The 26,935-nt window shown below is 41.5% G+C and overlaps 1 pseudogene; it reads left to right on the top strand.

Annotated features, from left to right (window-relative positions):
* The first annotated feature begins 12,190 nt into the window (after nt 1-12,190).
* LOC109552166 (small ribosomal subunit protein eS7-like) lies at nt 12,191-22,744 on the top strand (annotated as a pseudogene).
* The last annotated feature ends 4,191 nt before the right edge of the window (nt 22,745-26,935 follow it).

Raw genomic sequence — 26,935 nt, forward strand, 5'->3', positions numbered from 1 at the left:
GGCTTTTCCAGTTGTCCCAGCACCATTTGTTGAAGAGATTATTCTTTCCGTTGTCTTGGTACCCTTGTTGAAATGAATTGAACATAGATCTATAGGTTTACTTCTGGTTTCTCATCCATTGATTTATATATCTATCCTCCAACTTTATCTTTTTCAAGACTGTTTTATTCTGGGACCCTTGCAATTCCATATGAACGTCAAGATTAGCTTGTCCATTTCTGAAAAAAATGGGGGAGGCAGTGGGAATTTTAATAGGGTTGCATTGAATCTGTAGGTCAACTGGGGGAGTATTAAGTCTTCTGACCCATGAACACAAAATATCTTTCCATATATTTAGGTCTCCTTTAATTTATTTCAACAGTGTTTTATAGTTTTAAGTGTCCAAGTGTTCCACCTGCTTGGTTAATTTTTTCCCTAAGTAATTCTTTTTGATGCTATTATAGAATTGTTTTCTTAATTTCATTTTTAAAATCTCCATTGCTATTGTATAGAATTACAAATGATTTTTTTAAAATATTTATTTATTTATTTTGACTGCACCGGGTCTTAGTTGCAGCATGAGGGATCTTTGTTGTGGCATGCAGGATCTTTTAGTTGCAGCATGCAGACTTCTTAGTTGCGGCATGCATGCAGGATCTAGTTCCCCGACCAGGGATTGAACCCAGGCCGCATGCATTGGGAGCGCAGAGTCTTAGCCACTGGACCACCAGGGAAGTCCCTAATTTTTTTTTTAATGAAGAATTTTATTAAATGTTTTTCTTTTTGCAGCTGTAGAGAGGATTACATGGTTTTCCTCTTATATCTGTTAATATTGTAAATTACATCAATAGATTTTTTTACTGTGGAAATATCCTCACAGTGGTGGGCCTTGGCCATATTTAAGACTACCTGGCACCTGAGCCCCTTGCTTCTAATTATAGAGCTGTAAATGCCAATTTCTTGCTTTCCCAGCTTCCCTAGCTGCTGGGCAGACATGTGACAGGTTTGGCCAGTCAAATGTACCCACTAGGGATTTTCAACTTGTGGCTTGGGATCCAGAAAATCAAGAGAGCATCCTTTGTGCCCATGGTGGAATCTTCATCAGGCTGGTTCTAGGGTGAGGTGTTTTCTGTGGTTCTAGATATGTAGCTTTTCTTTGCTCTGTTTCTGAGCCTACTCTTCAGGCTTCCTTAAAATCTGGTGAGCTAATAAGTATTGTTTCAGTACTTTTATTTTCTGCTTAAATGAATATGAAACAGCTTGTGTTGTTTGTAGTTAAAGACAGTGATCGGGCTGCCTTGGTGGCGCAGTGGCTAAGAGTCCACCTGCCAATGCAGGAGACATGGATTCGAGCCCTGGTCTGGGAGGATCCCACATTCTGCAGAGCAACTAAGTCCCTGTGCCACAACTGCTGAGCCTGCCCTCTGGAGCCCGCAAGCCATAACTACTGAAGCCCTCGTGCCTAGAGCCTGTGCTCCGCAACAAGAGAAGCCACCGCAATGAGAAGCCCACGCACTGTGGCAAAGAGTGGCCCCCACTCGTGGCAACTAGAGAGGGCTCGTGCGCAGCAGCGAAGACCCAATGCAGCCAAAAATAAATAAATAAATATTTTAAAAAAAAGAACAATGATCAATACACTTGCATTCATGAGATAAATTCTACTCATTTAAGTATTATTTGAAATCATCACTGGATTCAGTTTTTTAATATTTGCCATGTGGGTTCATCAGTCAGATTGACCTATAGTTTTCTCTTCCTGTGCTGACCTAATCTGATTTTTGATGTCAAGTGGATGCTAACTTTTGGAAGTATTTCTGTAGAAAAAACTTCCCAGAGTAGAATTGCTGGATCAAGGGGTCTGTGCATTTTTTGTTTTGATGGATTTTGTTAAATTGTTACTCAAAGAGAGGTTTTGCCAGTTTACATTCTAACCAACAACATATAATAGTTTCTCTTCACCCTTACCAACCTGGAGAACCTGTCATCAGCAATCAACTTTTTATTTCTTTTTTATGTGTGAGTTGAGCATCTTTGCATATGTTCAGAATCTGCACCCCACCCCACCCCCCCGCTCCCGCCCCACTGTTTCTTTTTCTATGAACTGTCTGTTCATGTCCTTTGCCAGGTGATTGGTTTTTCTTCTTATTTGGGCAAAGTCCTGGTTTAACCTTTCGTCCTACAGTGATATGCTGGTCTGGAATTTAAGCTCACTTCCCTCTGATGTTGATTTTAATGGCTGCTGAAACTGGAAAAGACTATCATAAAGCCCTGATGCTTGGAGGGAAGTTAGCATTCTTGTTTCTGCCTCCTAATTCAATACACTTTCCAGCTGTATCCAGCAATTATGCAAAGGTTTTATTAGCTTTAAAGTGTCTATATTTCCTAATGACAAACAGCTATTCTACAAACAAATCAGAAGGTGTTGCATTTTAATATTTTTAACAAATAGATCCAAAACCAATACAGTTTGGTGGGGGGAGGGGAGTATAAGTAAGTGACAAGTAGGTGAGGAAATTCTATTTCCAAAGTTTTAAGTGTTAAAACTGTGAGAATTTTTATGAGTGAACTACTTTCCTTTTTGCAACCAAATCACATGAAGAAGAAAACGTTTCAAAACAGGTATTTTAAAAGCATTTTCCAAGGCGTTGTATTTTGGCTGATGAGGAGCTCCCTCTAGAGGGAGGAAAAATATCAGCACCAGAGTTTTGGTTCCACTAAAATACTGTTATAACTAATAAATGAATTCAGCAAGGTAACAGGATACAAAATTGAAGACAGGGCTTCCCTGGTGGCGCAGTGGTTGAGAGTCCGCCTGCCGATGCAAGGGACACGCGTTCGTGTCCCGGTCCGGGAAGATCCCACATGCTGCGGAGCGGCTGGGCCTGTGAGCCATGGCCGCTGAGCCTGCATGTCCGGAGCCTATGCTCCACAACGGGAGAGGCCACAACAGTGAGAGGTCCGCGTACAGCAAAAAAAAAAAAAAAAATTGAAGACAAAAATCAGTTACTAACAATGAACAATGCTAAAAGAAAATTATCCCCCCAAATGTATTTACAATAGCATCAAAAACAATAAAATACTTAGGAACAAACTTAGCCAAGAAAGTGAAAGACTTGTACAATGAAAACTACAAAACATTGCTGAAAATAATTAAAGAAAACATAAAAATATAGAAATATATCCCTTGTTAATGGATTGAAAGACTTAACATTGTAAAGATGTCAATACTACCCAAAGTAATCTATAGATTCAGTGCAGTCCCTATCAAAATCCTGATGACGTTTTTTGCAGAAATAGAAATTTCCTAAAATTCATATGGAATCTCTAGAAACTCTGAATAGCCAAAACAATCTTGAAAAAGAAGAATAAAGCTGAAGGACTCACACTTCATAATTTCAAAACTTATTGCAACGTTACAGTAATCAAAACAGTGTGGTACTGGCATAAAGACAGACATAGAGACCAATGGAATAGAAAAGAGAGCCCAGACATGGGCTCTGTTCAAGTTATTTTTTACAAGGATGCCAAAAACATTCAGTGGGGGAAAGGACAGTGTTTTCAACAATTGGTATGGGGAAAACTGGATATCTACATGCATAAGTATGAAATTGGACCCATATCCAACACCATATAAAAAATAAATTCAAAGTGGATCAAAGACCTAAAACTCTTAGAGGAAAACATAGGGCAAAAATTGTACAGCATTGGATTTCACAATGATTTCTTGGATATGACATCGAAGGCACAGGCAACAAAAGAAAAAATAGACAAATTGGACTACATGAAATTAAAAAAATTTTATGCATCAAAAGACACTGTTGGGCTTCCCTGGTGGCGCAGTGGTTGGGAGTCCGCCTGCCGATGCAGGGGACACGGGTTCGTGCCCCGGTCCGGGAAGATCCCACATACCGCAGAGCGGCTAGGCCCGTGAGCCATGGCCGCTGAGCCTGTGCATCCGGAGCCTGTGCTCCGCAACAGGAGAGGCCACAGCAGTGGGAGGCCCGCGTACTGCAAAAAAAAAAAAAAAGACACTGTTGACAGAGCAGAAAGGCAATCCACAGAATGGGACAAAATATTTGAAATAATATATCTGATAAGAAATAAATATCCAGAATACAGAGAAACTTCTAAATCTTGACGACAACAACAACAACAAAACAAAAAACGAGGAAAGGACTTGAATAGACATTTGTCCAAAGAAGATATACAAATGACCAATAAGTACATATAAAAATGTTCAGCATTACTGATCATTAGGGAAATTCAAATCAAAACTACAATGAGATACCACCTCACACCCATTAGGTTGGATACTATTTTTTATAAAAAAACCAGAAAATAACAAGTGTTGATGAGAATATGGAGAAATTGGAACCCTTGTACACTGTTGCTGGGAAAGTAAGATGGTATAGCTGCTGTGGAAAACAGCACGGTGGTTCCTCAAAAATTAAAGATAGAATTATTATATGGCAATTCCATTCCAGGTATATACTGAAAATAATTGAAAGCAGAGTCTTGAAGAATATTTGTACACCTATGTTCATAGCATTATTCACAATAGCTAAAATATCAAAGCACCCATGTGTCCATCGATGGATAAATGGATAAGCAAAATGTGGTATATACATACAATGGAATATTATCTAGCCTTAAAAAGGAAGGTAATTCTGATTTGTGCCACAACATTGATGAAACTTCAGGACATTATGCTGAGTGAAATAAGTCAGTCACAAAACAACAAATACTAAATGACTCCACTTATAGAAGGTACTTAGAGTAGTTAAAATCATAGAGGCAGAAAGTAGAATTGTGGTTGCCTGGAGCTGGAGGTGGAGGAATGGGTGGTTATTGTTTAATGGCACAGAGTTTCAGTTTTACAAGAAGAAAAGAGTTATGGAGATGAATGATGGTGACAGTTGTACAACATTATGAACATATTTAATAGCGCTGAACTGTACATTTAAAAATGGTTAAGATGGTAAGTTTTATGTGTCTCTTATGTCAATAAAAAAGTAAACGGTAACTAGAGTTAAAGCTGAGAAAGTTGAAGAAACATTTTAGGGAAGCAGAAGATAGACGGATGTTCTATATAAATGAGAGAAGCTAGATTATTGATGTCACAAGCATCCAGTGTTCTGGACACAGAATTAAAAAGGTCAACTCAACATTGGCATCTTATTATTCACCTCCCTGGTTAGTGGTAGAGGTGGTGCGAGGGCTGGTGAAGAGGCAGTTGAAAAGTCAACAAGCTGAAATTTTGAGCAGAATTTTTGAGAGTTTCTTTGTGAGGAGGCACAGAATTTGGAGACCAGGACTGCCAAGAATGAGGGCATCCTGTAAATCCCCGATGTTGAGTGTTGGAAGGCAAGAGGGCTTACAATACTAAGAGAAAAATGAATTAGAAATAGACTAGCATTTCCAATGATGGAAGGTCAGTTTCACATCATCTCAATCTCTGAAATTAGATTAAGGCAACCCAGGATTTCTAATGCTCCAGTCACCTACCAGAGCAAATGTAAATCATCTCTGAAGAAAGAGAACTTCATCTCAGACTTCAACTTATTTTGAAGAATCTTCTTGTACAGCATCCATCACTCAATAAAAAATAGCCAAACTCAAGACCAAAAAAAAAAAAAAACCCACCTTGAAAACAAGAGAAATAGCTGACAACAGAAATAGACTCACAGAGACTTCCCTGGTGGTCCAGTGGCTAAGACTTCAAGCTCCCAACGCAGTGGGCCTGGGTTTGATCCCTGGTCACTAGATCTCACATGCTGCAGCTAAAAGATCCCACATGCCACAACTGAAGATCCCAAATGCCTCAACTGAAGATCCCACGTGCAGCAATGAAGATCCAGCATGCCACAACTAAGACCCAGTGCAGCCAAATTAAAAACAAACAAAAAAAAAGACAGTGGAGACAGATAATGAAGGTACAGATACAAGTTTTAAAATAAATAATATGTTAATGAAAGTAGAAGACAAAATGAGAATTCAGCAGAAAACTGAAACTTATTTTAAAACTATCAGACAGAATTTTAGAACAGAAAAACACAACAACCAATTAGGAATTCAATGCATAAGTTTAACGGAAGATTGTACAAGGATGAAGAGATAATTACTTAACTGAAAAATAAATCGAGAAAATATATACAGTGAGGCACAGAGGGACATAAAGATGGAAATACAAAAGAGAGGATTGGAAACACTTGGGATACAGTGAAAAGTCAAATATATAATTAGATTCCTATCCTAGTAGACGAGGATAGAGAATGAGGTGAAAGCCACATATGAAGAGAGAACAGCTGAAAACTTTCCAAAAATGAGGAAAGATAGAAAACCACAGATTCAAGAAGCCCAATAGGAAAAAATAAAAAGAAAACCACACATAGGCACATAATTGGAAAACTGGTGAAAACCAAAGACAAAGAGAAAACTCTCAGAAAGGGAACAAGATTACTTCAAAAGAGCAACATTTGGGCTTCCCTGGTGGTGCAGTGGTTGAGAGTCTGCCTGCCGATGCAGGGGACACGGGTTCGCGTCCTGGTCTGGGAAGATCCCACATGCCATGGAGCGGCTAGGCCCGTGAGCCATGGCCGCTGAGCCTGCGTGTCTGGAGCCTGTGCTCCACAGCGGGAGAGGTCACAACAGTGAGAGGCCCGCATACTGAAAAAAAAAAAAAAAAGAGCAACAGTTAGACTAACAGCTGACTCCTTAGCAGAAGGAATGGAAGACAGTAAAATTATATTACTAAAGTATTGAAAGAAAATAAATAATAACTACTGACTTACCTGTTGAAACCATCCTTCAATAGTGAGGGAAAGACAGAACTTTTTAGACAAAAACAGAAAATTGATCAACGGCAGACCAACACTAAAATAAATACTAAAGGATATTGTATAGGCAGAAGGAAAATGAGCCTAGGTGGCAGGCAGAGATGCAACAGAAATGAAACTAGAGAATATTGGGGAAATCTAAATGAATGTGGAGTGTGCAAAACAGTAATTATTTAACTTGCAAAGGGAGTTAACCAAAGTTAAAATGTTCTGAAGTCCTTGAATTGTCTGGTACTAAATTTATATTATACTTTGGTAAGTTAAGGATACATATTGTATTCCCTAAGGTTGGTCTGTTCAATGTGGTAGCCAGTAACCACATTTGGCTGTTGATGCTTAGAAATATGACTAGTCCTAATTGAGAAGTGCTATAAATGTAAAATATACATCAGATTTCAAATCCTTAGTGCAAAGAAAGAAAATAATACCATTAATAAATACACAAAATGTCAGGCCACCCTGTGTGGATATCCTCCTCATTGTATTCAAATTCAGACTTGAATATACTACTAAGGATGCCCTCCTCATCCCACTAGTTATGATGCACATCACTGTCATGACTTTGGATCCCTGTGTGGACTCTTCCTACCCCTGCCTGGGTTCCATGCTGGGTAGACCTTTCATGCCAACACCTTCCTCATCCTCTTGGGATCCATGTCCTGCTCTGTGCCATGGGGATTCTCTTCCCCACTCCCCCCAGTACACCTATGTTGCACTGCCCAGCCTAATGACTTTCAGACTGAAATGTTCAGGAGAGAAAGTGAGGAAATAGAAAGGAAGAACAAGAAGAAACTAAGTTTACATTTTTACTTTAAAAAAAATAGAGACATACCATCTGTAGAGGAAATTCTTCATCACTGGCTAAAATCTGCTTCAACATTTTTACCCCAAACTTCAAGGAAACATGACCACAAAGAAAACTCAGAAAATGTCCATAAGAAAATGGATTAAAATATTTGAGCACAGGTTCAGATCTTCCTGTCCCACTGCAAATTCCTGGGAATAACAGAAAAGGAGTACTTTTTTTTTTTTTTTTTTTGGCTGCTGTAGGTCTTTTGTTGCTGCGCCCGGGCTTTCTCTAGTTACAGCAAGCGGGAGCTACTCCTCGGTGCGATGCACGGGCTTCTCATTGCTGTGACTTCTGTTGCAGAGCAAGAGAACGGGCTCTAGGCACACGGGCTCAGTAGTTGTGGCTCACAGGCTTAGTTGCTCCGCAGCATGTGGGATCTTCCCGGACCAGAGCTCAAACCTGTGTCCCCTGCATTGGCAGATAGATTCTTAACCACTGAGCCACCAGGGAAGTCCAGGAATACATTTTTTAAAAATCTCTAATAGGGGCTTCCCTGGTGGCGCAGTGGTTGAGAGTCCGCCTGCCGATGCAGGGGACACGGGATCGTGCCCCGGTCTGGGAGGATCCCACATGCCGTGGAGCAGCTGGGCCTGTGAGCCACGGCCGCTGAGCCTGCGCGTCCGGAGCCTGTGCTCCGCAACGGGAGAGGCCACGACAGTGAGAGACCCGCGTACCGCAAAAAAAAAAAAAAATCTCTAATAGTATCTTAAAAAAATAGGAAGAGATCTTCAGTGGACAGAAATTATATGGACACTTTAAAGCAGGGGTCCCCGACCCCCAGGCCGCAGACCAGTAGCGGTCCATGGCCTGTTAGGAAATGGGCCACACAGCAGGTCAGTAGTGGGTGAGTGAGCGAAGCTTCATCTGCTGCTCCCCATCGCTTGCGTTACCTCCTGAACCATCCCTCCCCAACCCCCCCGTCTGTGGAAAAATTGTCTTCCACGAAACTGGTACCTGGTGCCAAAAAGGTTAGGGACTGCTGCTTTAAAGGACAGAGGCAGATATGAAAAGACTGAAAGAAAATGAATCAAAGCTCTAAAAAGGTCTCATACAAAAGTGCAGAGCCGTGCAGTCCCTTCAAGCTAGGAGGTACCTCGTTCAGGGGGCAGCAGAGGCTGTGGGCTACCACAGGGACTAGTTACAATATATCTGTAGGAGGAGGAGCCACCTTTACAGTTGAGTCATGCGGTTGGCAAGAGAGGGCTTGTCTTCAGGGAGGAGCTGTGACTGGCTTGGGAAGGAGAGGCAGGGCCTGCTACTGTGTGACTCTCTTGTACAGGAAGACTCCTGCCCAGGTGACCACCCACTGACACCTCACCCCAACAGTTTATCCCACACCGCCCATGTAATCTGTGGAGTCAGGGACTAAGCATTCATCGACAGGCTAAAGGGAATCTCAGAACAAAGATGAGTGCGCAACCAGGAGTCATCAAGCTTTAGGGGAAACCAGCAGCATGAAAAAGCCTCCCTAAACCCAACAAGCAGAAACACAATAGCTAAAGGGAAGATTTAAGAAGACAATTTAAAGAAATAAAGTTAATATTTTTCACAGAAGACCACTTAGCCTTAAAAAAAGAACAACACATTATTTGAAAGAGCCACTTATGGATCTTAGAGAGGAACAACATAGTTATCAATATTAAAACCTGAGGGGTGGGTGGAGGCCAAGATAGCAGAATAGGAAGACCCTGAACTCACCTCCTACCACAGGCACACCAAAATTACAACTACTTACAGAGAAACTATCTATGAGAATGACCTAAAAACTAGCAGAAAAAAATTTCCACAACTAAAGACATAAAAGGGAAACCACAACAAAATGGGCAGGGGGCTAGAAATGCAGTGTAGTCAGAACCCAAACCCCTGGGAAGGTGACTCACAAGTGGAAGAAATATCACAACTGTAGAGGTCCTCCCCAAGGATCAAGGAGTCTCAGCCCTACATTAGGCTCTGCAGACCAGGGACCCTGCACTGGGAAGATGAGCTCCCAGAACGTCTGGCTTTGAAAATCAGTGGGGCTTATTTTGGGGAGAGCCAGAGGTCTATAGGAAACAGAAACTTCACTCTTAAAAGGGTGAATGCAAAATCTCAAACATTCCAAGTCCAGGTACAGAAGCAGTAGTTTGAAAAGAGCCTGGTTCAGACCCACTTGCTGATTTTGTAGAGCCTCTTGGAGGGGCAGGATGCAACTAGGGATCTTCTTGTGGATGGAGATGCTGGCAGCAGCCAATTTGGGGAGCTAATTCTACCACGATAATACCTGCATTGGTAAGTGTCATTTTGGAATCCTTTCTCTAGCCTGTTAGCACCAGGAAACCCAGCCCCCTCGGACCATGTAGATAGGCACAGTTAGAATTTCAACAAAAAGTTAGAAAATATAAAGAAGAAACAAACAGAGCTGAAGAATACAGTAACTGAAATGAAAAATACACTAGAGGTATCAACAGTAGATTAATGATACAGAGGAATGGATCAGAAAACTGGAAACAGATTAGTGAAAATAATCCTTGTGAGACTAAAAAAAAAAAAAAAAAAAGAATTTTTAAAAAACAAGGATACTTTTAAGAGACCTCTGGGACAACATTAAGCATACCAACATTCACGTTATAGGAATCCTGGAAGGAGAAGAAAGAGAAAAGGGCAGAGAACTTATTTGAAGAAATACTAGCTGAAAATTCCCCTATCTTGTGAAAGGAAACAGACAGCCAGGTCCAAGAAGTACAGAGAGTCCCAAACAAGATGAACCCTAAAATGTTCACACCAAGACACATTATAATTAAAATGGCAAAAATTAAATATAAGGAGAGAATCTCAACAGCAGCAAGAGAAAGCTACTAGTTACATACAAGGGAACTCCCATAAGACTATCAACTGACTTTTCAGCAGAAACTCTGCAGGACAGAAGGGAGTAGTAGCACAATATATTCAATGTGATGAAAGAAAGAAAAAAAAAAATCTTACCACCAAGAATGCTGTACCCAGCAAGGCTATCCTTCAGATTTGAAGGAGAGAAAAAGAGTTTTACAGATAAGCAAAAGCAAAAAGAATTCAGCACCACTAAACCGGCTTTACAAGAAATGTAAAAGGAACTTCTCAAAGTGGAAAAGAAAAGGCCACAACTAGAAATATGAAAATTACGAAAGAAAAATCTCATTGGTAAAGGTAAACATATAGTAAAAGTAGTAGATCAACCACGTACAGAGCTAGTAGGAAGGTTAAAAGACAAAAGTAGTAAAACCATCTATATCCACAATAGGTAGTTAAGGGATACACAAAACGTGTCCTCTGATATCAGGAGCAAGACAAGGATGCCCACTCTCGCCACTTTTATTCAACAGAGTATTGGAAGTCCTAGCCATGGCAATCAGATAAGGAAAATAAATTAAAGGAATCCAAATTGGAAAGAAACCTAGACAGTAGTCACTCAAACAAATAAGAGAATTCTTTTTTTTAAATAAATTTACTTATTTATTTTTGGCTGAGTTGGGTCTTTGTTGCTGCCTGTGGGCTTTCTCTAGGTGCGGCAAGTGGGGGCTACTCTTCATTGCGGTGTGCAGGCTTCTCATTGTGGTTGCTTCTCTCATTGCGGAGCATGGGCTCTAGAGTGCAGGCTCAGTAGTTGTCGCACACAGGCTTAGTTGCTCCATGGCATGTTGGATCTTTCCGGACCAGGGCTCGAACCCGTGTCCCCTGCATTAGCAGGTGGATTCTTAACCACTGTGCCACCAAGGAAGTCACAAACTTCTAATCCTGTGAGCTGACAGAGGGAGACAGCAGGTTGTGCACTGGAGCTGGAGTCAGGCATGAAAGGAGAGCAAAGGATGCCCCTTTTCTAGCCTGTGGGTGAGGTCTGAAGGGAAGTGATATGCTTCCCAGGTAGGTGGTCAGGCCCAGGCCAAACAGAATAACCCTTTGACCGATAGATCGTGGTGTTCTTGTTCTAGACTGGCCAACCAGGTCCAAGGAACCAGGTGACAGCTAGGGAAGGTGTGCCCCATGTTACAGTTGAGGACCCTGAGACTCAGAGTTCAACTGTGATGTGTCTGTTAACCAAGAGTGGCAGAGACGGGACACCTGTCTGGTCTCTGGCTGCAGCCAGTGGTCTGCCCAGTGCTCACAAACTTCTGAGGAAGGTGCCATTGTTGATAAAGGATCAGGACCCCTTCCTGGCTACACCAGGGCTCAGGTGGGTCGGGAATGTTTCCTGAATGTCCCTTCTTTTTCCTTGCAGCCCCACCCCCTAGTGGAAGCGCCCCCCTCTGACAAAGAGTTGCAAGCAATAAAGATCCAGGCCTGGTGGCGGGGCACCCTGGTGCGCCGGACGCTGCTGCACGCGGCCCTCAGAGCATGTACTGGTGGAAACAGAAGCTGGCAGAGCTGCTGGAGAAGAAGCAGCGGGCTGTGCTGGATCATTATGCTCAGCAAAAATGGGCAGTGGTCAGGCCACAGTCTTGTGTCCGCATGTAGCGCATCCGCCTTCGTTATTGCCGTTTGCTCCATGCTGCCCACATTATCCAGGTCTGTTGGCGCTGGCATAATTGCCATACCCGTGGCTTTTTCAGGGGCAGCTATGAACTCACAGCAAGCCAACTAGGACTTGAGCTTGAGATCTTTCTAGGGTCACAGGTCTGTTGGATTACAGACTGCATCCCCTTCCCAATAAAGAATTGATCGGGTGTGGTCCAACACTGTGTCACAAGATCTCAGACAATCTTCAGTAGGTCACTGTCTCAGTGAAGGGTCAAGGTAAATGATGGCAGAGGTCAGCTCTGAGGTTGTCTGGGGTCGCATATAAAGGAGGATTCTAAGAGCCAGGTGCTGGATGACTGGGGTCTGTGGTTGATTAGTAATGTCTGCCATGGGTAGGAGACATGAAGTTGCCCAGCTTCCAAGTCAGCCAGCTCCAGGGAAACTCCTTCATAGTGTGGTGTATGGTTGTGTTTTCATTTTGCTCATGGTTTCCTTTGCTGTGCAAAAGCTTGTAAGTTTGATTAGGTCCCATTTGTTTATTTTTGCTTTTATTTTTATTGCCTGGGGAAACTGACTTAAGAAAACACTGGTACAGAGAATGTTTTACCTATGTTCCATTCTAGGAGTTTTATGGTGTTGCATCTTATATTTAAGTCTTTAAGCCATTTGGAGTTAATTTTTGTGTATGGTGTGAGGGTGTGTTCTAACTTCATTGATTTATGTTGTAGTTTATTTTATGACAGGGCCGAAAGTAAGCTTATCACATGAGATGAATTGTGTCGAAGTACAGTAGTAGAGAGCTGTCGTTTGCTCAGGCAAAACAGCGCCGTCTGTCTTGTTGTGGTAGTTTTTATTAAAGTATTATTTAGGTTTACATTTTAAGATTTGTTTTTTTAACATTTTAGAAATGTCAAAGCAGTAACCTATGTTTTTATTAATTATACAAGTAATAATTGGCTTTTTTGAAAACATGTCGTGTTTTGTCCTTGAGTGCAAAAGCAGTATAAAGTTTTCACCATTATTTTGATTATACTGAAGTAGCACAAGGACATTTCCTTGTGTTTTTATTATTTTGATTATACTCAAGACATTTTATGGATTAGTGTCCAAAGCACTTAATGTTTTTTTGTAGGCCTCCGGTTTGTTGGGGGGTGCTCAAAGCATTTAGGACTGTTTATAGCTCTGGCTTATTTGTTAGCCCCCAGTTTGTTGGTGGGGGGGGCTCATGGGTTACATTTTCTTTTTATGTCCTCAGTTATTTTATTATATTTCCCCCTTTTTGTTTTGTAATTTTTGTAGTATCAAGGAGAACATGGCAGCATTACTCCCGGTGTTAAACTACATGGAATTATTTTGTAGTTTGTGTAGTATTAAGGAAAACACAGTAGTTTGTTGTAATGTTGTGTGACGGGTAGTTTTTATTTGTCGTTGGACTATAATTAAATATATGATTATTATTATAATGAGTATTAGTAATTTTGTAGTAGAACCAAATAAAACATGTAATTTAGACATGGGATTTAGATTATTAAGTTTTTGAATAATTTTAGTTCATACTTTTTGTGAATTAAGTCGTAATTTTTTTTGAAAAGTTTGTTGAATTTTTTCTTGTAAATTTACGATTTTTTTTGTTAAATTTTTGTGATGTAATAAATGTTTTTTTATTTTTGTCCAGGGGAATGTAGACTGATTATATGGAACCGAAGTGACACATAAGGCACTTTGATTCTAGTTATAACGTAGCTTTATTTGTCTTTGTAAATTTGCAAGTTGATCCCCCAACATAACCATAGCTTGGTGTAAGTCTGTTATTTTTGAATGTATTTTTGAATCAATTTGTCGTTGAGAAGACCAAAGTATTTTAGAATTTTTATTTCAATCAGTTATATAATTAATGGTCTGAATAGATTGTTTTAAAGCAACTCCAGCTACTGTAGCAGTAGCTGTTATGGCTATAATACCCATGACAGCTGTAATCAACATTTTTATAAATCTTTTACCTTTTTTTAATGTATCAGCTAAATACTGTAAAACAGCCATAGGAAGAGATTTTTATCATTCCCTTCTAAGATTGACAGGAAGCCAAAGACCTGTCCGAGCTCGTAAGATATACAAACTTTTAGTAGATTTGTTAAAAGATATACTAGAGTTAATGTAGGTATACAGAGAGTAATTTTTACATATTATAATATCTTGAGTCTCATTTTATATAGTTGGTTCTTTTAACAATATATAAGGTAATTTTACATAACTATGAGTATATCGAGTAACATTTTTATGAAAAGTCAAACTATAATTTTTAGATTTGTTATCCATATGTTTTACCCAAGTATTAATCTTTTTTAAAGCTGTCATAAGCTTTTATAGATTTTTTTGGATAGGATATCCATTTAAATGAGGACCAGGAGGAGAAAACCCTCCTGCGTGTCATACTATGGTATCATTAATAGTATCGTTATAAATAGTGTTATCATCTCTATGTCAGTGTAAATTTTTTAGACCCCTTTTTTTTTGGGCGGAGCCAAAAGGGCTTTAATCAATGACGGTTTTCTAAGAAGTATTAACAAGAACCCGAGCCATTTCTCCTTGGCATCGAGTCCAATGGACCCAATCCGATAATCGATCTACAAGAGGCATCTGGCATGGAGGCAAGTAAGGTGTGGAAACATTTTTATTAAGAGTGGAATTAGAACTTTTAAAACTAAGCATTTAAAAGATATAACCCATGATATCTGCTTTTATTTTTGACAACATTTAACCATGCTTGATAATTTATTTTAAGGTAATGATCTCCCTTTTCCATATAAATAGGAGATTTATTAACACCCACCATGTAATTTATTATTATTATTATTATTATTATTATTATTATTATTGGCTTTAAAGGGCCTCTATCATTAAAAGGACCAGGCAACCATCCACACTCATTTACATATACAAGAATTGGGGCATCCCATCAGGTACCCCCCATATTAAGAGGAGGGTTAGGAATATAAGTCCAATAAGTATGGTTAGTACAATTTATCTCATTGGCTGATATGTTTATTACCTGTGCAGACAGCATTGTCAACATGGCTACAAAAAGATTGGTGTTAGTGAGAGGTTTACCCTGTGAAATGACAAGATTTTTGGCAGTGTCTGTAAACTTTTTTATTTGCCCCCAGGTCAATGGAGGTGTCTTCTTCTTTTCACCAAGTAACAGTCTTGGTAAGCGCCTCCCAATCTTGAGGAATTAATATGTTTTTGGAAGCATACCTAGACAAAAGACCTTGAACGTAATTAGAATGTATCCCATATGTATTAATGGCTCTTTTTAGTATTTTAAAAATTTTTACATCATGAGGGTTATACTCAACGTTTATATATTCATTTGGAAATTGATTATTAGTAGGCATAGCTTGTCTAACAATAGGGAAAGCAAAAAATGGTTCAGAATATTGTTTTTTTTTATTTATCTATTCTTTTAACAATATTTTATTAGATTCAGGTTTTAGAGGAAAGCGAAACTGACGAGAGGTTCCAACAGTATAAGCTGTTAATTCTAAAGGAGGAGCCGGAGGAATAGTAGGACATGGCTCCTGATATAAAGGAGTGGTAGCATTGTTTTTATTTTTTTTTAATTTAACCATCAAATTTTTTAACTTTGAAAGTATATCAGAAATTTCATTTTGTTGAGAAAGTGGCATCTCATTTTGTTTGTTAGTCTGTTCTTAACCTTTATCATCATCAGAAAAAGCCCCTTTATCATTGGAATCCAAAAAATCCTTTCCTGTCTCAGACACAAGGGGAGGAGGAGGCGGTGGAAGGTCCTCTATAGGAGACTCATGAAACAGAGTACGAAAAGCAGCAGAATGATCGGGAGCAGAATTCGGACTCTGAGGGCGTGCCCCATTGTCACTTTTAGTTTTAGATTGTAATGGTTTTAGGGCAAGGGAAATTAATTTACAAAGAGACCAAATACGGACAGATATAGGGTTTCCATGTTGATGAGCTCTTTTTAAGGCTCGCATAACCTGTTTTTAAACTTTTAAATTCAACTGGTTATGACCAGTAGATTGAAACCAGTAACAATGTTTACGTATCAGCGCAAACAATTTATCAAAAGATTTTGGTTTTACTTTTACTCCTGAACTCCTTAATAACTGTTTTAGGAGTCTAATGTATTGAAATTTTATTGAATGGGAATTCCCTATTACAGTTACTCTACTGTTGTCAAAGGTTTCGCTTACTCTGAGCGGACCAGTTTTTCCTTCTGTCTCGCGATTATGCGATTACTTACCTTTAAGTCCCTGTTCGGGCGCCAAATGTTGTAGTTTATCTTATGACAGGGCCGAAAGTAAGCTCATCACACAAGATGAATTGTGCCGAAGCACAGCAGTAGAGGCCTGTCGTTCGCTCAGGCAAAACAGCGCCGTCTGTCCTGTTGTGGTAGTTTTTATTAAAGTATTATTTAGGTTTACATTTTAAGACTTGTTTTTTTAACATTTTAGAAATGCCAAAGCAGCAACCTATGTTTTTATTAATTATACAAGCAATAATTGGCTTTCTTGAAAACATGCCGTGTTTTGTCCTTGAGCGCAAAAGCAGCACAAAGTTTCACCATTATTTTGATTATACTGAAGTAGCACAAGGACATTTCCTTGTGTTCTCACTATTTTGATTATACTGAAGACATTTTATGGATCAGTGTCCAAAGCACTCAGTGCTTTTTTGTAGGCCCCTGGTTTGTCGGGGGGTGCTCAAAGCATTTAGGACTGTTTATAGCTCTGGCTTATTTGTTAGCCCCCAGTTTGTTGGGGGGGGCTCATGGGTTACGTTTTTTTTTTTTTTTTTGGTTACGTTATTTTTTTATGTCCTCAGTTATTTTATTACAGATTTACATGGGGCTGCCCAACTTTTCCAGCACCACTTGCTGAAGAGACTGTCTTTTCCTCATTATATATTCTTGCCTCCTTTGTTGAAATTTAATTGACTGTAGGTGTACAGGTTTCTTTCTGGGCTCTCTATTATGTTCCTATGATCCATATGTCTGTTTTTGTTCCTATACCATGGGTTTTTCGGGGGTTTTTTTAAGATTTTTTTTCCCATATGTGAACCATTTTTAAAGTCTTTATTGAATTTGTTACAGTATTGCTTCTGTTTTATGTTTTGGTTTTTGGCTGCGAGGCACGTGGGATCTTTGCTCCCCGACCAGGGATCAAACCCACACTCTCGGCATTGGAAGCCAAGTCTTAACCACTGGACTGCCAAGGAAGTCCCCATGTTGTTTTGATTATTGTAGTTTTGTAGTATTGTTTGAAGTGTAGCAGGGTTATGCTTCCTGCTTTGTTCTTTTTCCTCAGGATTGCTTTGGCAATCCTGGGTCTTTTATAGTTCCATATAAATTTTAGGATTATTTGCTCTAGTTCTGTGAAAAATGTCATGGGTAATTTGATAGGGATTGAGTTAAATCTGTAGATTGTTTTGGGTAGCATGGCCATTTTAACAATGTTAATTCTTCCAATCCAAGAGCATTCTCATTCAATTTAGACCAATTCCAAAATGCCCCCACCCACCTGGGGACTACATAAGCCCACACAGTCTGGCCTTGCCCATCTCACTCTCTCAATGACCTCCCTGGTGGCTCTGCTAATATCAAAAAAACCCCAGCACCCTCCCATCGCAGTGCTTTGCTCTTGCTGCCACCTTTCCTTGGATTGTCTTCTTGCAGGTGGAGCCCTCACTCCATTCAGGTTTGTCTCTGCTCCATGTTCCTTCCAGGGAGGCCTCCTTTGATTTGACCACCTTATTGAAATAGCTTTCCCTCCCACTACTGTATACTCTAGCTCCTGACTCTGCTTTCCTATTTCAGTCCTCATCCCTACCAAGGTTATCTTACCTCTCTGTTTTCTGTTTCCCCCACCACGAGAGGTGAGCTCCAAAAGAGCAGGGACTCTAGGTTCAGTGCTGTGTTCCCAGGATCTAGAACAGTTGGTTCTCTCTCCCTCTCTCTTTCAGTATGTTATTGGCTATATATTTTAACTTTCTGTATATTATGACATTTTGACATCATTTTTGAACATTCCTTTCTGGCTTGGGTAGACTACCCCTCCCAGGGCTGGCCAATTCTTTGAGATGGCAAAGGACTCAGCCTGGAGCATGCCTATGATTTGCAAACCAACCAATCCAGAGCCTTACCTCCTCTCTCGGGCCTGTGCACCCCAGAGGGCAATATTCCAATGCCTTAATCATCGCAAGTCCGGATTCCAGATCCAAGGTCCAGGTACCAGGCATCTGGGGACCACTCCTATAACGTAGAGCCCACCCGAATTACTCAAACAAGCCAATCCTGAACTGATTACCCTGCCCGACCTTGCCTTTCCTGCTTCAAGAAAGACCATGGCAAAAGTTCTTTTCTCACCCCTGTCTTCTGCCGCTTGCCCAGTACCTGATGCCTGTCCTCTGACCCTGTGTGACATGAGGTGGTGACCTCTTCTCTAGGATCTGTAAGTACAGTAAACCTTGTTTCCTATGCCTCTCCTATTCTCATGTGGCCTCACCTGACTGACCATCACATCGCACAAATAAGTGAAATCCACATAACCATTTTTATATTAACCACATAATATTCAGTGGCATTTAGTACATTCAAAGTGTTAAGCAACCACTATTATATATATCAATTTCTAAAATATCTTTATTGTCCTAAAAGAAAACCCCATACCCAAAAAGTAATCACTCCCCAGTACCTGCTCCTCCAGCCACTGGCAGCCACCAATCTGCATTCTGTCTCCATAGATTTACCTAGTGTGGAATAATGCAATATTTTGTGTCTGGTTTCTTTCACTTAACATGATGTTTTCAAGGTTCATCCACGTTGTAACCATGTGTCAGTACTTCATTACTTTTTATAGTAGAGTATATGTCCATTGTATGCATACGCTACATTTTGTTTATCCACTCTTGATAGGTATTTGGACTGTCTGCACGTTTTGGCTGTTGTGAATAATGCCACTATAAATACTTAGTAGCTACCCCATTTTACAGCCCATCAGCAATATACAAGTGTTCCAATATTTCTATATCCTTGCCAACTCTTGTTATTTTCCTTTTAAAGAAAATTCTAGCCATCCTAGTGAGTGTGAAGTGGTGTCTCATTGTGTTTTCTTTTGCATTTCTCTTATGATGAGTGATGTTGGGCATCTCAATGTGCTTGTTGGTCATTTGTGTATCTTCTCTAGGAGAAACATCTATTCAAGTTTTGAAAAAAATTTTTAATTGGGTTGTGGTTGTCTTTTTGTTGTTTAAGTAAATATTTAGGTAATGAATGAATACACAGTTCTATCCACGCCCTGGATTTGTGGCTTTACCATGACTCAAATCTTTCTCCCTAGAAACAACTGTCCCACCATCCCTGAATGAATGGTTCTCTCATCAACCACCCCAAATCCCTCATACCCAAAAGACATGTCTTTCTCAGACTCTTTGAATTTTTATTTCTCTCTGGCAGTGTGTGTGTGTGTGTGTGTGTGTGTGTGTGTGTGTGTGTGTGTGTGTGTGCTGGGTGGTGGAAGGAGGAGCTGTTATTGTGTCTCCATTCATCTGGGCATACTGTTCTCTAGCTTTGTTGGTCTTCATTGCTGTCTCTGTGTCTCCCTCTCTGTCTATCCTTCATAATTTTGTCTTTCACTCTAATTATAATTATCTCTTTATGTTCCCCAGTATCTTTCTCCTTCAGTCTCTGCCTTCCTCTGTCAACTCTTATAATGTCATGTCTCCTTGTAGCTGTTTCTCTGACACACAGGATTTTCTGATCTGTAAATTGCTGGCAGAGATCATTTTCTTTAACCTGCCCATCCTCAGACACAGCTCTGCTCTTCTGAGCCCTGATTACCCCTCATCCCTAGAAGCTCCACAAGGATGGGTGGAGAATTCCCATGCAGGGCACCCACATGATTGCTCCTGGGTGATGGAGGCACCAGCCTAGGATGTACAACTACTTAGAAGAATGTTGGAATAATTTATGTATATGGCCACAGTGATTGGTTCAGGGATATGCATATGATGCAAGCCAGGCCACTGGGACTTAGTTCTGGTGCCGTGGTAGAACTACTAGGATTGATGGCTGTAAGAATTACGAAACCAGAGCTGCTGGGGTACACCACATGGAAATAGCTTGCTGAGAATGGAGCCAACACAGAGGAAAGTAGAACCAAAAGATGGAAAGAGAGGGACTAAGTCCTAAGGATTCCTTTGGGCCTCTGGACCCAGCCATGCCTGAGGCTACCACCCACTCTACTACAGGAATTCTTACTTTTGTGAGCCAATAAACCTCCGTTTTCACTGAAGTTGGGTTGCCAATAAGACAGGTAGCAAAGGAGTAGGAGATCTCAGCAAATTGAGAAACACTTGAAGGAGATTGAATTTTATGTAAGTTGCTTTTCAGGAAGGGGTTTTCAAAAATTGTTTTTTGAGTTAGAAACTTGGCAGAAGGTATGCCTAGGAAATTCTTACAATAAACATGGGATTATCTCTCACTTAATGCACCCAGAAGACCAGAACATTCTTGTAATGCTGTGTAGTGTGGTAAAAAAGAGAAGTGCTGTGGAGTAATGAATAAATCAGCTAATCATCTATAATTAGAATGGTCTGAGTGTGAATCTAATCATGGATTGGTCACCTGTGAGCCAATGTGGCATTTTGTCATTTGCCTAGTTCAACAAGTCAGCAGGAGGAAACCATGGGCAATCATCAGCCATTCATGAAACAACTGCATGAGAAGAATAGATGAACTAGTCAGGTCCTTCCCTTGCTCTCTACTCCACATATGCAAAGCATGTCTGTGGTAGCCTTCACTCCAAGATAACCTCTTAGCTCTGCCCCTGAAGAAAGTGGTCAGTCTGCTCATAAAGAGATCCTATCATGGGTATTGAACGTAAGAGGGAAATAGGGCAATGTTTTTCGAACTTTATCAACAGTCCCAGTGATGTGGAGGGTCTCATTAAAGCAGATTGCTGGGCCCCACTCACCATTTCTTTTTTTTTTTTTTTAATTTATTTATTTATTTTTGGCTGCATTGTGTCTTCGTTGCTGCGCGTGGGCTTTCTCTAGTTGCGGCGAGCGGGGACTACTCTTCATTGCGGTGCATGGGCTTCTCACTGCGGTGGCTTCTCTTGTGGAGCATGGGCTCTAGGCGTACGGGCTTCAGTAGTTGTGGCACGCGGGCTCTAGAGCGCAGGCTCAGTAGTGTGGCGCACAGGCTTAGTTGCTCCGTGGCATGTGGGATCTTCCCGGACCAGGGCTCGAACCTGTATCCCCCACATTGGGAGGCGGATTCTCAACCACTGCGCCACCAGGGAAGCCCCCACTCACCATTTCTGATTCAGTGTATCATGTTCCCAAGAATGAGTATTTCTAACAACTTTCCAGGTGATACTGTGGCAGCTCTTCTAGGGAATACCACTACGTTAGAAAAATCTACAATTCTTCCCCTTCTGAGTGGGAAACGGTCAGTTTTGCCTGCTATGAGTCTTTCTCCTGTGTGTCTCCTTTACTACTCATACAAAACACTTAATTTTTGACACTTTTGGAAAACCCTATTTCAGTCCTTTCCCTTCTCAAGAAAAGGGGGTGTAAAGCTGAAAATTCCACACTCTGATTATATATTGATCTTTTCAATGACCAGCCTTCATCGTTAGTCCATCCAGGAGCTCTCTCAGAATCACCTCATTAGAACAAAGGACACGCCTATCATCCAGGAAATTATAAGAATTTCAGAAGCTCTGTGTCATGATCCAGTTCAAAGACCAAATATTAGAACAAAAGATGCTCCTAGTGCTGTTATCACTTAAGAAAATACAAGGGTGCTTCCTGGGACTCTCTAGGCTTCCACCGTTTCTCTGTGGTTCTTCCGGTTTCTCTACTGGCGCCATTCCCACCTCTTCCCCTTTGCCTCTGGGATTTAACGAGCTCTCCTGAGACCTAGGCCTCCAAATATGGGGGTGGGTGAGGAACAAATGTTAGTTAGCCTCATTGGCAAGGTCAAGGCCATGTTCAATTCCAGTGTGAAGGTCATGAAGCCCAATTGTGAGAAGCTGGGAGTTCAAGTCTGGAATCTTCCAGACCCTTGTGGAGCTGGAGATGAACTTGGACCTCAAGGCCCAGCTGCGAGAGCTGAACATCAAAATTGCCAAGGACATTGAAGTTAGTGGTGGTCGGAAAGCTATTATAACCTTTGTTCTCATTCCTCAATTGAAATCTTTCCAGAAACTCCAGGTCCAGCTATTGTGTGAGTTGGAGAAGAAGTTCAGCAGGAGACATGTTGTCTTTGTCACTCAGAGGAGAATTCTGCCTAAGCCAACTCGAAAAAGCCATACAAAAAATAAGCAAGTATCCCAGGAGCTGCACTCTGACAGCCGTGCATGATGTGATCCTGGAGGACTTGGTTTTCCCAAGTGAGATTGTGGGCAAGAGAATCCGCAAGAAACTGGATGGCAGCTGGCTCATAAAGGTTCATTTGGATAAAGCACAGCAGAACAATGTGCAATACAAAGTTGAAACATTTTCTGGTGTCTATAAGAAGTTCATGGGTAAGTATATTAATTTTGAATTCCCATAGTTTCAGTTGTAAACAAAAATGACTAAATAAAATATTATTCACAATTTAAAAAAAAGAAAGAAATTACAAGGTTTTTAGGAGCTCTGTGCCAGGGTCTAGGGGCAAAGACCAATATATATTTTCTATTTCTTCCAAGTCTGTAATATCTTGATGTAAGAAATAATCAAAAGTGAGGGGGACATGTCAAAAGAATGCAGAAGCCAGGCTGAAGGGCTCCCAGTGGCCAAATCTGGGTCAATTTGAACACCAAAATTATGATGATAGCAGATTATAACCTATAGAATTAAATAGGAACCCATCAGTTCACACCGATATAAATTAATAAATGAAAAATTTAATGAGAAGAGAAGTATCTTCCTTAGAAAGCAACTAATATATGTAGGAAGAATTAAGGTATTAGAAAGTCACTGCTCAATCACAATGGCCGAGGGATAGGAAGTAGAGTTCACCTCCCTCCACAGAAACATTGAAAATAGATCTACAAGCAGAATGATTCACACAGAACAGCTACTGAATGCCGACAGAAGACCTCAGATGTCCGAAAAGACAAGAAAACCTCCACGTAACTGGGTAGGACAAAAGGAAAAAGAAAAAGAAGGAATCAGGACAGGGCTGCACCCTGGGGAGGGAGCTGTGAAGGAGGAAAGTTTCCTGCACTGTGGGAAGGTTTCTCGCAAGTGGAGAAATTAAGACAGAGGGGGAGTTTTGGAGCCTAAAAGGGGAAGCAGCAACTGGTTTGTGAAAGGCAAAATGGAGACTAACCTGCACAGAGGGTCAGCACCCCCACCCTGCACTCTCAAACCTGAGATACTCCTCTGTTAGTGAGGTTGAGGGTCAGGTACTAAAGCTCAGACTCCTAAGCTCAGGCCCAGAGAGAGGACCAGGGTTAGGTGCAGAAAGAGCCTGAAGAGGTTGGGCCACAGCAACTGAGGGTGTACTAGGAAGAAGCCTGGGCCCACCAGAGAGGCAAGGAACCATTATTGGGAGGCGCATGAGAAGAGGAGAGGGAACACCATAAGAACTTCTATCCCTGTGAGTGCTCCCAGGCAACAGGACACCACCTACAGGAGTTCTGGGGGCAGGTGCGAGAAGCCACCACCATCTTGGGCTCCAGAGGTGGGCACTGGCTGCCTCTTCCAGACCCACAGGCAGACACCAGGCCCCACCCCTACTGACCCAGGAGGGCGTGGACAGCTCCCAAAACTAGGAATTCTGCCAGCAGGTCACAGAACCCGCCCCTGCTGACCTGTAAGGGTGTGGACAGCTCCCGAAACTAGGAATTCTGCCAGTGGGCCACAGGACCTACCTTGCTGTCCCAGGAGGGCACAAATAGCTCTCACTACTAGGAAATTCACCAGTGGGTGTCAGGACCTGCTCTGCTGTCCCAGGAGGATGTGGATAACTACCCCCACTAGGAAATCTGCCCAGAGGAGGGGCTGAAACCACAGCTGATCCCCAGGGGCTGTGTGACTAAGGAAGAAGAGCTGAAATTTCTCCTTGCAGCTGCACAAACTGTGGAGTTACACCTCCACTGATGCCTTCCCTAATTCAGCCCCTGTGAAACATCCGAAAGGACAAGTGCTCTTGCAGCCGCAACGGGTCTGGCTTTAGCAGCTGTGGGCTCTTTGGGCATGTACTCATGGGGGTTGGGCCAGACCAGAGTTTGCGCTGCCTCCTTAGCTCCCACAGTGGGTACAGGTGTACAACTACTGCAGTCCTGGGACCTGACCTCAGTGGACCTGCGCCGGTGGCCGGGTGAAAACAACACGTGAGAGTCAACGGGGCTGATCGCCGGCATACCCACAGTTAAGGTGGGACTGAGAGCAGTGCCAACAATATACTTTGTGAGCCCTCACAATGGGGAGAAGGGGATACAACAGAGCATATTCACAGGTAAACAGCTTCAGAGGAGAAATACACAGTGGCTTCTCTCCCAGTGGGAGTGCTCCAATCCCACATATCTCACATTGCAGATCAGAATCACAGCTAAGAAATAGATCTTTGGGCCTCTACCCCAACAGCTAGGGAGCAGACCCCACCCCTGACAGGTCAATGACAACCACAGAGCAAAGGGGAGGCCCTGATCAATTTCTAGGGCAGGCTCTGATCACTATAACACCAATCAAACCCCCTATCAAGGGAAAAATGGCACAAGCCTCTGGACCAACCTCACCCATCAAGGGGGCAGACACCAGAGGAAGTACAATTCTGCAGCCTGTGGAAGGGAGACCACAAACACAGTAAGTTTGACAAAATGAGATGACAAAGAAATATGTTGCAGACGAAGGAGCAAGATAAAAACCTACAAAAACAACTAAGTGAAGAGAAGATAAGCAATCTACATGAAAAAGAATTCAGAGTGATGATAGTCAAGATGATCCAAGATCTCAGAAAAAAAATGGAGGCGGATCGAGAAGATACAAGAAAATTTTAACAAAGACCTAGAAGAACTAAAGAACAAACAGAGATGAGCAATAACTGAAATGAAAAATACACTAGAAGGAATCAATAGCAGAATAACTGAAGCAAAAGAACGGATAAATGACCTGGAGGCAGAATGGTTGAAATCCCTGCCATGGAACAGGGTAAAGACAAAAGAGGGAATTCCCTGGCAGTTGAGTGGTTAGGATGCCACACTTTCATTGCTGAGGGCCTGGTTTGGGAACTAAGATCCCACAAGCTGTGCAGTGCAGCCAAAATTTTTTTTAAAAGCATAAAACATGAAAAGAAATGTCTCAGAGATCTCTGGGACAACATTAAATGCACCAACATTCAAATTATAGGGGTCCCAGAAGAAGAAGAAAAAGAGAAATGGCCTGAGAAAGTATTTGAAGAGATTATAGTCAAAAATTTCCCTAACATGGGAAAGGGAATAGTCATCAAAGTCCAGGAAATGCAGAGTCCCATACAGGATAAACCCAAGGAGGAATGCTCTGAGACACATATCAATAAAACTAACAAAAATTAAATACAGGGGCTTCCCTGGTGGCGCAGTGGTTGAGAGTCTGCCTGCCAATGCAGGGAATGCGGGTTCATACCCCAGTCCGGGAGGATCCCACATGCCGCAGAGCGGCTGGGCCCGTGAGCCGTGGCCGCTGGGCCTTTGCGTCTGGAGCCTGTGCTCCGCAACAGGAGAGGCCACAGCAGTGAGAGGCCCGCGTACCGCAAAAAAAAAAAAAAAAAAAAAATTAAATACAAAGAAAAACTATTAAAAGCAACAAGGGAAAAGCAACAAATAATATACAAGGGAATCCCCATAAGGTTATCAGTTGATTTTTCAGCAGAAACTCTTCAAGCCAGAAGGGAGTGGCAGGATATATTTAAAACGATGAAAGGGAAAAACCTACAACCAAGAATACTCTACGCACAAGGCTCTCATTCATATTTGAAGGAGAAATCAAAAGCTTTCCAGACAAGCAAAAGTTAAAAGAATGCAGCACCACCAAACCAGCTTTACAACAAATGCTAAAGGAACTTCTCTAGACAAGAAACACAAGAGAAGAGAACAAAAGAGGAAGGGAAGAAAAAAGACCTACAAAAACAAACCCAAAACAATTAAGAAAATGGCACTAGGAACATACATATCGATAACTACCTTAAATGTAAATGGATTAAATGCTCCAACCAAAAGACATAGACCAGCTGAATGCATACAGAAACAAGAGCCATATATATGCTGTCTACAATAGACCCATTTCAGACCTAGGGCCACATACAGACTGAAAGTGAGGGTATGGAAAAAGGTATTCCATGCAAATGGAAATCAAAACAAAGTGAGAGTAGCAATACTCATATAAGACAAAATAGACTTTAAAGTAAAGACTCTTATGAGGGACAAAGAAGGACACTACACAATGATCAAGGATCAATCCAAGAAGATATAACAATTGTAAATATATATGCACCCAGCATAGGAGCACCTCAATATATAAGACAAATACTAACAGCCATAAAGGAGAAATCGACAGTAGCACAATAATAGTGGGGGACTTTAACACCCCACTTTCATCAATGGACAGATCATCCAGACATAAAATTAATAGAGGGGGCTTCCCTGGTGGCGCAGTGGTTGAGAGTCCGCCTGCCGATGCAGGGGACACAGGTTCATGCCCCGGTCTGGGAGGATCCCACATGCCGCAGAGCGGCTGGGCCCATGAGCCATGGCCGCTGAGCCTACACGTCCGGAGCCTGTGCTCCGCAACG

Source organism: Tursiops truncatus, chromosome 10 (assembly GCF_011762595.2).
Source record: "Tursiops truncatus isolate mTurTru1 chromosome 10, mTurTru1.mat.Y, whole genome shotgun sequence".
Lineage (NCBI taxonomy): Eukaryota > Metazoa > Chordata > Mammalia > Artiodactyla > Delphinidae > Tursiops > Tursiops truncatus.